Below are 14,199 nucleotides of genomic sequence, written 5' to 3'. Positions count from 1 at the left end.
GGGACTCGTAACCTTTTAACATTACTAGCATCTTTTGTAAAAATCAAACTTAAGAAGCAGATCTTAAAAAGAAAAGGAAAAAAAAAAAAAAAGAAAAAGAAGCAGGTCTTTTTTTTTTTTTAACTTTTTTGAGGTGTCATTGGTATGCGTTAGCTGCGTATACTTAAAGTGGCCTATTTGATAAGTTTTGACCTATGTATGAGCCCATGAAACCAGCACCACAAGCAGGATGGTGACATGTCCGTCAATCCCAAAGTTTCCCTGGGTCCCTTTATAAGCCCTCCCTCTCCAAGCAACCACTGATTTGCCTCCTGTCTCTCTGGGTTAGTTGACATTTTCTGGAATGGCCCTTGGGAAGATTCGTTCACATATATTCTCTCATCTTTTCTCGCCAAGCCATTCCCATAAAATGTTGTGTGACACTGACTGCTTCATAGCTCCAAGCTTCGTCTGCTTTTTCCCCTTCCTGCCTCCACTGAAAACGCCCTGCCCCCCTTGAATACAATTCAGAAAGACCCATTCTGCTACCACCTACAGTGGAAGAGTTTAGTTTGCACCCACTCCAGTCCAGCCTACACACTAGTGCCAGATTAGTCTCTTCAAAGCACACCTCAGATCATGTCACTCGCCTGCTCACAAAGCTTCCCTCTCTCCCCACTGCCTGCAAAATGAAGCACACGAGGCTTCAGGTTGGCTCAGAGACCTCCCCACAGGAGGGGCCCACCTGCTTCTCCAGCTTCTCTCCTGATGCTGTCCTGGTCCCCTTGATAAACTTGGCCACGCCCTCAGCTCTCCCCACGTGCCCCTCACCACATCGGTCCTGTTCTCCTTTGCTCATGCTTGTCAGCGTGTCCTAACCATGGGATCCTTCTGTTCTTTAAGGCCTGTCTACACCACTGCCACCCACACACCGTTTCCTAAGCTCCCCACGCTAAGCCAAGGAGATCTGTCCCTACCTCACTCCCCATGTCCCTAAGTCAACTCTCTCTTTATTCTACTGTAGTGATCTCTGATGTGTTTGTGTCCCTCACCCCACTCCAAAGTGTCAAGGCCGGGAGGGCAAACCAAACCCCTGCAGCCCCCAGCACAGTGCCTTGCACATAGCAGCAATTCAATAGACACTCAACTGAATCCAGTGGAATCCAGCAGCGCATAGACCCTGTCGCCCAGATGGTCAAGGAGGTTGAGTGCTGCTAAAGCTTAATACTGCAGGGAGGTCTCAGATTTCCTGAACACCCTACAGATCTTTGTGCTCTTAAAATCTCTGCCGTTTGGATTTAGAGCTAGCTTCCCCTACTCGCCATCCGTTTCCCTGGTTCTTTGCTGCCCACTTAACTCGGCTCATAGCACACACACGGTCTTTAGGAAGACTAAAGCCAGTTCCCACAAAAGGCGAAGGAAGAGACTAACGAGTGTCTTTTTCTTGACTTTATTCTCACCATGTGAACATAACTTTCCTTTTATATAATTGCTTATTTTCTACTGCCCAAGCCATATTGCAAACGTGAGAGGCTCATCTATTTTAAGATTTTCACAACGTGCCACAAAAGTGAAAATTTCTGATTTCATAGATTTTAGGACAAGCTTTTAGAAGGATCTCCCGAAAAGCAATTTTCTTTATATCATTAAAAATAGTTTCAGCGTTCTTGGCATTATGTAGTTAGATTTTTATGTCAGCGACTCTAGGAAGGTCAAGGGAGAACTGAGAAGCAACCTATCTATCATTTAAGTGATTCCTCAGTTAGGTCTTTAACAGGAAGCCCCCCTGTCCACTGACTTCATGATACCTTCTTTTTTTTTTTTTTAAGTCTTTATTAAATTTGTTACAATATTACATCTGTTTTATGTTTCGGTTTTTTGGCCATGAGGCACGTGGGATCTTAGCTCCCCGACCAAGGATCGAACCCCCACCCCCTGCATTGGAAGGTGAAGTCTTAACCACTGGACCACCGGGGAAGTCCCCACGATACCTTCTTAATGGTGTATACCAGTGGTTTACAGACTTCGGGTTGTTAAGTCCCTTTACCCTCTTAAAAATAATTGAAGACCCCAAAGAGCTTTTGCTCCTGTGGGTTATATCTCTAAATCTTTTTTGTATTAGAAATTAGAACAGAAATTTATTTACTTAAGTAATAACGTTTTCATCATAGAAGTTTTAAAAGTTGTGTAATTTATTTTTTATATTTTATCTATTAATATTTGATCTCAGAAATAGACTATATGTTATCCTTTAAAAAATAATGAACTTATTTGTTTAAAATGACAATAATAAACCCATTACATGTTAACATAAATAATGTTTAGGAAAGATAACTCTTTTCCCAAAGTAAAACTTGAGTGAGAAGAGTAGTCCTCTTTTACATTTTTGCAAATCTCCTTAATATCTGGCTTAATATTAGACAGCTGGATCCTTACATCTGCCTCTACATTCATTCAGAGGCATACCGGAGCACAAAGAAAAGTTCATGCGCGATTGAGTTACGAGCTGAACTAGCACCTTGTTTTCTGGTGGACCGCCATTTTTTCTGTAAAGAATGACTAACAAGCTATAGTTACTAAGACTTCCCTGGTGGCACAGTGGTTAATGGCCTTTTCATATATTTGTGGAGCTCTTCCTTGATAATACACCCAAATCCAACAAATGGTGGTTTCTTAAAGATTATTAATAATGTGGAATCTGAAACTATATCAGTGAACTTCTTCTACTCTGTTCCATTAAAATCTGTTGCTCTACCTTGCACTTTGATTGGGTCTGTATTCGAGAACGATTTTGTAACATCCCACATTGGTCCTTTGGAAAATACTGGTTCTCTGGGTGGTGCAGATCTTCCAAGTATTGACACATTTCATTATACCATATCCCAAAAGTCACATTCATTAATAGCACCAACGACTTCATCAAGAAGTCTTTTAAGTACTGGGAAGCTGGGACTTTCACTGTTGCAGGTGCAAGTCGTCCGAAACTGATTGACAACAGATACTATCACTTGTTTTCTTTGAAGTAACAAGCTCATATACATCATTTTTGAGAAAATTTCTGCCAGATAGCCAAGTCTGTGTGTGTGTGTGTGTGTGTGTGTGTGTAATGTTTCAGGTACAGCATTATAATTCAACATCCGTATACGCTGCGGAGTGATCACCACCACAAATCTAATTATGGTCCATCACCAGACAGTTGACCCCCTTCACCCATTTCACCCAACCCCCAACCCCCTTCCTCTCTGGTAACTACTAATCTGTTCTCTGTATCTATGAGTTGTTTTCTGTTTTGTTTCGTTTTTTTAGAGTCCACATGTGAGTGAAATCATATGGTATTTGTGTTTCTCTGCCTGACTTACCTCATTTACCATAATGCCCTCAAGGTCCATCCATGTTGTTGCAAGTGGCAAGATTTCGTTCTTATGGCTGAGTAGTATTCCATTGCGTGTGTGTGTGTGTGTGTATATACACATAAGATATATATCATATAATCTTTTAAAATTTTTTTATTGTAGTTGATGTACAATGCTGTATTAGTTTCAGGTGTACAGCGAAGTGATTCAGTTATACATATACATGTATTCATTCTTTTTCAGATTCTTTTCCCATATAGGTCATTACACAATACTGAGTAGAGTTCCCTGTACTATACAGTAGGTCCTTATTAGTTATCGATTTTATTTTATTTTATTTATTTTTGGCTGCATTGGGTCTTCGTTGCTGCACGTGGTCTTTCTCTAGTTGCGGCAAGCGGGGGCTACTCTTCGTTGCGGTGCACGGGCTTCTCATTGCGGTGGCTTCTCTTGTTGCGGAGCACGGGCTCTAGGCACGTGGGCTTCAGTAGTTGTGGCACACGGACTCAGTAGTTGTGGCTCGCGGGCTCTAGAGCGCAGGCTCAGTAGTTGTGGCGCACGGGCTTAGTTGCTCCGCGGCATGAGGGATCTTCCCGGACCAGGGCTGGAACCCGTGTCCCCTTCATTGGCAGGTGGATTCTTAACCACTGCGCCACCAGGGAAGCCCTAGTTATCTATTTTATATATAGTAGTGTGTATATGTTAATCCCAAGCTCCTACTTATCCCTCCCCCCCACGTTTCCCCTTTGGTAACCATAAGTTTGTTTTTGAAATCTGTGAGTCTGTTTCTGTTTTGTAAATAAGTTCATTTGTATCATTTTTTAAGATTCCACATAGAGGTGATGTCATATGATATTTGTCTTTGTCTGACTTATTTCACTTAGTATGATCATCTCTAGGTCCATCCATGTTGCTGCAGATGGCATTATTTCATTCTTTTTTGTGGCTGAGTGATATTCCATTGTATATATGTACCCCACCTTCTTTTTCCATTCGTCTGTTGATGGACATTTAGGTGGCTTCCATGTCTTGGGTAACGTAAATAGTGCTTCAGTGGACATTGGGGTGCATGTATCTTTTCAAATTACAGTTTTCTCCAGATATATGCCTAGGAGTGGGATTGCTGCATCATATGGTAATTCTTATATCATCTTTATCCATTCATCCATCAGTGGGCACTTAGGTTGTTTCCATGTCTTGGCTATTACAAATAATGCTGCAGTGAACACAGAGGTGCATATATCTTTTCAAATTAGTGTGGAGATTCCTCCAAAAATTAAGAGTAGAATTACCAGTATGACCAAAGCTATTTTACTTCTGGGTGTTTATACGGAGAACATGAAAACTGTGTTATCCATAATGGCTGCACCAATTTACATTCCCACCAACGGGTACACAAGGGTTCCCTTTTCTCCACATCTTTAAAGCCAACGCTTGTTATTTGTTGTCTTTTGGATAATAGCCATTCTGGCAGGTGCAAGGTGATATCTCATTGTGGTTTTGATTTACATTTCCCTGTTGATTAGTGATGTTGAGCATCTTTTCATATGCCTGTTGGCCATCTGTCTGTCTTCCCGAGTATTTTTTAAAATATTTTATTTATTTATTTGTTTGTTTTATTTGGTTGCACCGGGTCTTAGTTGTGGCAGGCGGGCTCCTTAGTTATGACATGCAAACTCTTAGTTGCGGCATGCAGGTGGGATCTAGTTCCCTGACCAGGGATCGAACCCCAGCCCCCTGCATTGGGAGCTCGGAGTCTTAACCACTGCACCACCAGGGACTTCCCAAGTCTTAATAACTACAGCTTGTTACTCATTCTTTAAAGAAAAAATGGCGGTCCACCAAAAAACAAGGTGCTAGTTCAGCTCGTAACTCAGTCGCACGTGAACTTTTTCATTGTGCTCTGGTATGCAGCAGAAGTCCTGTATGTGTCCTTCTCTTTTCATTGCACAGAATCTTCAAAACGGGGGTTTAGATTTATTAAAGTTGATAATTTTTTACTGCATCGAGGACATTTTTAAGTGAAACTGTCCCTTTTGGTTTTTTTCCTATGAGTGTGTGGTGGTGAGCAATGCACTGCTGATTAATACACTTTGGTGCCACTGCCTGATTCGCGCTCAGCCATCCGCAGTTTTACTGTGCAAACGTCAACACAGTGAAAAAAGTCAATAGCTTCTAGTGCTATTATGAAGACAGTTTTGGCCTCCCAGACCTCCCGAATGAGTCTCAGGGTCTCCCAGGGCTGCACAGACCCCTCTTGGAGAGCCCCTCTTTTCTGCCCCTGTGCTTCAGCGACCAGCCGATGGACCTGCAGAATAGGGCCCCCTGGGAGCAGGTGAGAAATGCAGAGGCACAGTCTCCTGCCCAGACCTGCCTAAACAGAATCTGCATTTTAACGGGATCTCCAGGGAATTTATATGCACATGAAAGTTGGAGAACCAGTGCTCTTGAAGGGGGAGCTGCAAACTTTTCCTGTAAAAGGCCAGATGGTAAATATCTGGCAACTACTCAACTCTGCCTTTGCAGCTTGAAAATAGCCACACACAGTACACAAAGGAATGAGTTCGGCTGTGTTCCAGTAAAACTTTATTTATGGACACAGAAATTTGAATTCCATATACTTGTGTCACGAAGTATTATTATTCTTCGAGTTTTGGTTTTTTAAAAAATCATTTCGAAATATAAAAAAGCGCTCTGTGCTCGCAGGCCATATGGAGAGCTGAGTCTGGCCCATGGGCCACAGTTGGCTGACGCCTGCACTAGAACACTTGTTCTCCAGCTTGAAGTCACCTGGGGAGCTTTTTCTTTAAGGAAGACCACTGGTTCTTGAGTCCCACCCCGAGAAATTCTGATTCATTGGTCTGGAGTGAAGTGTGGACATCAGGGCTTTCCAGGGCACTCCAGATAATGCTATTGGGCAGCAAAACTTGAGAACTTCTGCTCTGTAGTATTTTGTAAGCAAAGTAAGGTTTATTTTAAGCTCTTTTTTTTTTTTTTAAATTGTAGCATTTGGCAGTCACACTGGTGTCTCAGACCGGGATTGTACACGATAGCCTGAGAGCGAGGTTTCTCATCGTTCTTCGTGTCGCCGTGCTGTTTGTGGTGTTTGGGGTGGGGACCATCCTGTGCACTGCGGGGTGTTTAGCAGCATCCCTGGCTTCTACCCACTACCTGCCAGTAGCGCCCGCCCCGTTGCGATGACTTGAAATGTCTCCACACGCCCCCTGGAGGGCAAAATCGTCCCCAGTTGGAAACCAGTGATGTGAACATTGCAGAGCATGTGTGTGTGTGCTGTCTCAAGAATTCTCTGCCTCCGCGCTGTTGACATTGGGGTTGTATAGCTGCTGAGGGGCTGTCCTGTGCCCGGTAGGATGCTGAGTGGCATCTCTGGACTCCACCCACCGGAGCCGGTAGCGCCCCCTCCGCCAGTCGTGACAACCCAAAATATCTCCAGACGTTGCTCGATGTCCCCGGGGGGGGGGGCACCGTCGCCCCCCGTTGAGAACCGCTGCTTGAGCCAACTCCGAGTCAGGGGGGCCTTGGTCCCCTGACATCCGCTTTTATGTCTCTTAAGTAAGGATTCTCTCTGCCTCCGTTTTCCTGCTGGTTGTTTGAAAGTTGCAAACGTTGGTTACTTCTCCTTCTCTTTTTGAATTTGGTGGATCGTTAGGAATCAGTAAAGCAGCAAGGAAGGCCATGCGTAGAGGGCTGTGTGTGTGTGTGTGTGTGTGTGTGTGAGAGAGAGAGAGAGAGAGAGAGAGAGAGAGGGAGAGATTCATTCCCTGGGGAAGAATCTGAGCCCTTGTTGCTGCCGGTCGCCCTTCTGAGCCAGCATTAAAGCTGCAGCCAGGATCACAGACAACTTGGGGCAAATCACTGGGCCGTTATGAACTCACAGCCATGGCAACAGCCATCCGCAAGCCCGAGGACAAAACATGTTTTATTCTGTTGTTCTGCACAGAAGGTTCTAGTGATGCCAGAGACAAAATGGCCATTGAGAGGAAGAGGCGTTGAGGCCTGTTTTTTCTCCCTACTGTGTGGTTTATATTTAAACTATCTTAGGTTAACGCACACTGGAGTTTTAGTGCAAATCAAAACCGAAAATTCTCTTTAGCCTCAGAGACCGGCCAAATGAAGGCCGAAGACTTTATTAACCTAACAGAGTTGCTGGGGGGTGGCGGGAGGCGGCGCTGGTGAGAGGTACTGAGAATATTAGTAAAATGTGCTAGAAGGCCTAGCGGTGATTTTTTTTTCTTCCCACAAGTAGTTCGCAGGCATCCAAAAAATGCTTTCCTTGCGTTTTCTGGTTTATGTTCACCAACGTTGTCATTGCTGGTTTGAAGCTCGGGAAAGCTCAGTTTGTGGATTTATAGGAATATCCAAGAAAAGCATCGATCTTCCGTAGCTGGCATAGCATTTCACAGCGTGGCGCTCTGCTGATACTCGGCGCCACCTCTCTCTTTAAAAACATCAGCCTGGCCTGTGACTTCTCATGCTGCGGACAGCCCGAAGCACAGATCCAGGACCTTTGTCTGGATGGGGCTGGGGTGTGATAGGTCTGCGGTAAGGCACTAAAGCATCTTTGATGTGAAAAATTGGAGGTTAACAGTGCTTGCTTGGCTGAGAAAAAACACTCTAGTTGCACTCTTTTCAAGATGGCTGAACAGCTTGGAACATTGTGTTTTTCTTCGTTGCGGCCCCTGGAACTTGCCATTTGATTTGCAAGTGGCTGGAGTTTCGGCCAAGCCCAGCAGGCCACCTCTTCGGGAGAAAACACCAAACACAGTTGACACAAAAGCAGGCACTTCAAAGGGACTCAGGATGGTGCACCTGGGACTGGTGCCTGGCCTGGGCTTCTCACACTTTCACGCACACAACTGCGGGCTTGTTCAGATGCAGATTCTGACTTGGTTGGTCTGGGCTGGGGTCCAAGATTCCGCATTTCCCCCAAGCTCCCTGCTGAACCTCACGCAGCTTGTCCAAGGACCATACTTGGCAAAGCAAAGGCTTTAAAGTACTTTCAGCTGCTAAATGGTCCCCTCATGTCTTCCCTTGACCTCTGAAAGTGTTCACTGCGGTCCAGAAGCTGACAGCATCCAGCATCAGCTCTTCTGAGCTACAGACCCACATATCCGATCGCCTACCGGAAGCGCCCCCCTTAAGATAGCATCCGGTCACCTCAAACTCAGCATGTCTAAAACTGAACTCAACGTCTTTGTCCTCAAAGCCTAGCCCTCCTGGGTCAAGCCCAGCTCAGGGAACAACACAACATCCATCAGGTTCCATGTGCAGAAATGGAGGAGTCAACCTTGGTACTCACCAGCCATCCCCAACCCCTCCTTTAAGTCCAGACCAAGTTGTGCCCACTTGACATCTCAGACCTCTCTCAGACCCATCCCTCTCTTCCACTTCCACTGCTTTTGCCCTGGTCCAAGCCCCTGCCCTCTTTAGCCTGAACCACCGCAGCAAGCTCCTCCCCATCTCCACGGCCACTTTGTTCCTGTCACATCCGCCAGGAGGATCTTCTACAACCCCAGTCTGTTCCCTGGGGTTAAAAATGTTCAGTGGCTTCACATGATGCTGCGGATAAAGTCCAGAATCCTTCAGGAGGCCTGGAAAGCCCTCAGTGCTTCTAGCTCCGATAGACCCTCTCCTGCCTTCCTTGCCCCACCCTCACCGTGTACTCTCTCTGTTCTGGCATCTTCTATGCCCGGGAAAGCGCCCTGCTCTTTTCCACCATAGAGCTTTTGTTCGCACTGTTCCTGTTTCCCGGAACACCCTCCGTAACCCAGCCCTCTCTCCTTTTACCTAATCAGCTCCAATCCATCCTTCAGATCTAAGCTGCGGAGGCTGTTCCTGGTCACTGCCCAGAAGCCTAAATAAGTCCTCATGGTTTCCTCTCCTAGCACTTCTGAGCCCAAAACCATTTGGACAGTGTCTGTTTCCCCCACAGGATATAAACTCCATTAGCGTGTAGACCATGCCTATCGTAGCTCGCCATCGAGTCCCCAGCGTCCAGCCCAGTACCTGGGGCCTCAGAGACACCTCGGTGAGCATTGAATGCTCACTAATGGAATGAAATGGAATGAATGGGTGAATGGACAGCTGCTCCCTCCCTCCCAGCGCTCTCATCCTCACCCGTATCTGTTACCCTGCTTAACTGACAGCTTCCTTTCAATCAGGCCTTTCAGAGACCCCAGTACCCAAGGTGATGATAATAGCAAGATTATGGGGCAGAGCTTGCCTTGTTGAAATGAGAGCTGAGCTGCACCTTCGGGGCACCCGTGCTAGCTGCTGCTTCGAAGTGCGTTACAGGTCACTTCATGTTGATTCGTTGGTTCTGTTGAGAATTTAATAATTGACTCATTAGCCATGGGTGCTTCTTCACAGCCTGATGTCTAATACCTTGAAGACCATTGTTTCATAGGTTTTGTTCAGTTCGGTTGTGGTTTCAGGCAGGAGGATAAATTAGGTCCCTGATACTCCATCTTGGCCAGAAGCCAGGAATCGTTTCGTGGCATTAGGTGTTTATTGTCGCACAGTTTGGCCGGTAAAGACATCAGGCGGGGCCGCCACAGTGAAGGGCTGGGATGATTCTTTAGGACAGTGGTTCTCAGATTGGAGCCTACGTGAGAAGCACCCGAAAAGCACAGATGACCGGCTCTGTCCCCACCTCCCAGCCCCTGATTTTCTGATTCAGTTGTTCTAGGGTGGGACCCAAGAATCTGCATTTTTACCGTGTTCATAGGCGACGCTGATGCTCCCGGTCCTGGGGCCACACTCTGAACGTCAGCGCTTCCAGATAGGGGTCTGCAAACTTCTTCTGTAAGGAGTAAATGTTTCAGGCTTTGTAAGCCACGTGCCCTGTCACAGCTACCCAACTCTGCCATTGTAGAGCAGAAATAGCCATAGGCGATTTGTAAATGACGGGGGTGTGAGCTGTGTTCCAATAAAACTTTATTTACAAAAATCCAGGCTATGGTTTGTGACCCCTGGTTTGGCGGAACTTGGAGTGTTGACTGTGCTGTGGGTAGTACAGCGGGTGATTTCTGTTCCCTCTCAGAGCAAAGGGGAAGTCAGTAATTCTAGCACACGCCAGTCCCTTGATATAGTATGATGGTTGCTGTACTCAGGATGACATGGTAGGCAAGGCAATGTCTGCCTTTCTGGGCTGTATTTCTGTCTAACACCGTGAAATAAAACACTACTACTGTGGCCATATAAAGTAGTAAGAACCCCTCCTGCCTCCTCCCACGTAAGTACACCCAGGACTGGCTCCATAGTTCGTAGGCCCAGTGCAAAACTGAAAATGCGGATACCCTTGTTGAGAAATTACTAAGAATGTCCAGATGGCAATATCGGAGTATTATACTAAGCACAGGGCCCCATGGGGCTGTGCAGGTGGTACTCCTGTGAGGCCAGCCTGCACACACCGTCAGCCTCCCCCACCACCTCTGCCACACACATACCTGCACGTTTTTCGGGTCAGAAATGCTGTTAATGTGAGGATCCTAACAGTATTGATATCATATTTTAGAAACATATTTGGGTTTTTCTTGCTAACTTTTTGCAGCACTTTTGGTTCCTCTGGGTTAAGTGTGTGGCATACGACCAAATCGCCCAGTGCTCAAAGTTACGTTACACGCTGTGGGGAGAGATGGCTTCTAGACTGACATAGAAGGTACAGTGGGGAGTGATCCATTTACAGACGCTTGGATATCCGCCACACATGCAATTTTAGCCGTGTGGGTAACCGGTCAACCATGCTAGACTAAGCTCTGCCTCCAGCTGTATTAGTTCCTATAAATTTTTCCCAGGTTATATTTCACAAGCTTCTTTCTGCTCACGGTGGCCAGCAGGGTCCATAAGAGTTTTCTCTGTGCATGTGGGCTGACGATGACCAATATGGTGACTTCTGTTCTACAGGAGCCAGAGTTCCATGTTCGCAAATAAAATCATCTGCTGAAAACCTAAGAGCGTGGGCTTCTGCTGAGAGAGTATGATTCACTGAAGTGGTCCCCCAAATTCTCGAGTCCTTGGTTTCCCCTGCTGTTCTAAAACTAGACCCACAGCATGGGGTATACGGAGTCTACGAGAGATACATTGGAGGGAAACTTTAGCCTTGATCTAGTGGTGAATTTGGGACTGAACAGCATCATTCTTCTAACCCCACTTGTCTTTCTGAGCCAGGGAACAGCTGTGATATTTCCTTTGAAAGAAGCAGAATGCTCTAACCCTTTGGATGAAAGACTGTTTTGAAGTGGCAGCTGGGGATTTGGAAGGATGAGTTCTATTGTTAAAGGGCAAGTGCGTTACGCTGTAACACCTAGCCCTAACTCCAGATGATGAGAAAGGATGTGGGCTTATTATCAAATTTTATCAGATTATATACCAATGTCCCCATGTCAGCTGTTTACGTATTCTGCATCCTAGGTTCTTCTGTAGAAAGCCTTTCCGGACCCCTCTCCAATTTGAATTATATTTCCTCCTGTCCTTCCATCTCTCTCTTTTCCCCCACCCACCATCCACTGGCTCTCCAGCAGCCTCTGTCTTGGCGCCCATCACGCTGTGCTATAGAAATTCTGTTACTCGTCTGCCTGCAGCATTAAACTGATCTCCTTGAAGGCAGAGGAGGCGTTTTATTTTGTTCGTATTCCCAGTGCCAAGCACAGTGCTTAGCACCCTGTGCATCTTCACAAAGTCCTGCGTGAATGAAACCTACAGTAAATCTCAGAACCTAGCTCATGTCACAGAAAGGTGAATTTGTGGCAAGTCAAAATTGATCTTCCACAGCGGTGTTCTGTAGTGATGGAATGTCCTATATCTGTTCGGTCCAACATGGTCGCCACCAGCCCGCGCGGCTGCTGAGCATGTGAAATGTGGCTTATGCGATGGAGGAACTGAAGATTTGATTTTATTTTGAATAATTTAAATAGCCACATGTGCCTAATGGCCGCCATATTGGACAGCACAGTCTCAAGGCCACACTTCTCTATCCAGTAAGGACCAGATATAACTTTGTTAGCTAGGGAAGCAGGCGTTCATCTTGTTCCTAACTTCCTCATGGAGGCTGAGAATGGGGGAGGTGGGGAATGACACAGCACAAGAGAAAAGAGGTCTATTTTCTGTCTTATATAATGGAATACATCGAGGCCAGGGATTTTAGTTCCTCTCGGTTTGGGAGCCTGGAGAGCATTTGGACTTTTAGCTGCATTCCTCTCGCCTCACCTCAGCCCCTAGAAGGTCATAGGACAAAATAAGATTGACCTCCGTCATCCTCGTTCACAAATCTCAAGTGTCCAAAGCTCTTTAAGGTCCTGACTTGCTAGTGAACTTGAACTGTATTGTGTGCTGGGTCCCATCTTAGGCAGTTTCATCAGTCCATTTCAGGGAGGTTGGTCTTCATGAAAACAGCTGGTCACCTTTTGAAATGAAAGGAAGCACACTTTCTTATGCGGGCCCGACCTTTTTATTTTCCAATGAACTGAAGAGAGGTCGGGTAGTGAGTGTATAGTCACCGCTTGGGGTAGGTTTAAGCAAACGCTAGTTTAGAATGGGACGCTCCTCAAAATGGAAAAGCCTAGCTCGTGTTTCTCGCTGTGGTAGTCATTCCCTGTCTACTGTTAAAGACCGTTGGGGTGAAAGACATTTAGCCGCCTTAATGTGCTTGCCCTGAAGTCATGAACTGCTCTGGATTGCTGTTAAACATCGTAATGCTTTCAGAGTTTGATTTCCCCGACAAGCCATTTACTTAAGGGTCTGGATAATGTAAACAGGGATGGGAGGTCACGAGAGGTACTGACATTATCCCGAGGCCGGCACTGCTCTACTGAAACGTAAATGTCTCCGAACTGAAAATGTCACCTGACTGCCCCCGGGGAGGTCTTTATGGACATCTCAAGTCAAAGTTGATTTTAAAAATGAATGAAAGTCTTAGTCCTCTCAAGATTGAAGCGTGAACTGTGGCTCTCTCCTTCATTTCACTTCATGGATGCTCATTTTGTCTTTTTTTTTCCCCCCCTCTGTTCCTTTTCCCTCTTCAAGTACTTAAATGTCACCCACCAGTTCGGGGTTCTTTCTTGCTCTGAACGTTTGTGTTGGAGGGCGGCAGGTGGAAGCCGGGGTGGGGGTGGGGGGCTGTGATTAAATTGCTTGTGCTGCCTGGCCCAGGGGAACATTTTTATTTAAAAGTTGAGCTAATTTCTGATATTGACATGAATGAAACTTGAGTGGACCCACTTGAGCGGATCTGGGTGACTTGGTACTTCTAGGGACCAACATGCCCACCACCTTTCCAAAATGATTCCCTTGATATTTTTCCGACCACAGCAATAGTGTAATTACTGCATTTGACTCTTCTGGCTGCCCAGGAGGTCAAAGGCTCGGGGAAAGCCATTGGCTGCTGCAGAAACAGAGAAATAGGTACCCGAAACCCCAGAAGGCTGAGGTTGGGCGGAACTTGACGGCCGCTTTTCTTCATAGAACCGCAGCCTCACTGCAGGTCTTTTGACATCGCGAGTGGGATGACTGCTGCTCCTCGTCACTTGAGCAGGGGGCCCCTAACCCTGACCCCGGGTCCATCAAGAACTTGGAGACTTGTGCCTTACTCCCTAACTATTTGTCAGTTGGCTGCTCTGCCACTCACCCCGAGCAAGTTAAGCTACCCATTTCCTCTTGGAGCCCCCGAGTCTCACCCACAGAATGGGAGATGACCACAGCTCCCCCTCTGGTCCTTGGGACGTTGAGCTATTATCCATAGAGCATGCGCGGGAAGATGGACGAGTCGAGTCTTCTCTGTTAACGTGTGGCCTTCACAAAGGCGGAAGGCGTCTTGCCCTCAACAGCGGCGTTTTCTCTCCTCCGGGTC

At 46.3% G+C, this 14,199-nt stretch overlaps 1 protein-coding gene and 1 long non-coding RNA gene across 7 annotated transcripts in view; one reads left to right on the top strand and one right to left on the bottom strand.

Moving 5' to 3' along the window:
- Nucleotides 1-14,199, top strand: part of GPM6B (glycoprotein M6B) — a 194,960-nt gene that overhangs the window by 168,370 nt on the left and 12,391 nt on the right. The gene's annotated exons all lie outside the window — the stretch shown is intronic.
- On the bottom strand, nucleotides 4,059-14,196 carry LOC309652987. Its single transcript, XR_014258949.1, has 3 exons — nucleotides 12,655-14,196; nucleotides 10,070-10,155; nucleotides 4,059-9,672 (listed from the first exon to the last, which is right to left on the bottom strand). It is a non-coding gene; the product is annotated as an uncharacterized lncRNA (long non-coding RNA).

Source organism: Balaenoptera physalus (genome assembly GCF_965194825.1).
Source record: "Balaenoptera physalus genome assembly, chromosome: X".
In the NCBI taxonomy this organism is placed as follows: Eukaryota; Metazoa; Chordata; class Mammalia; order Artiodactyla; family Balaenopteridae; genus Balaenoptera; species Balaenoptera physalus.
The sequence above is the reverse complement of the archived record's forward strand: the minus strand, read 5'-3'. Positions and strand labels throughout refer to the sequence as shown.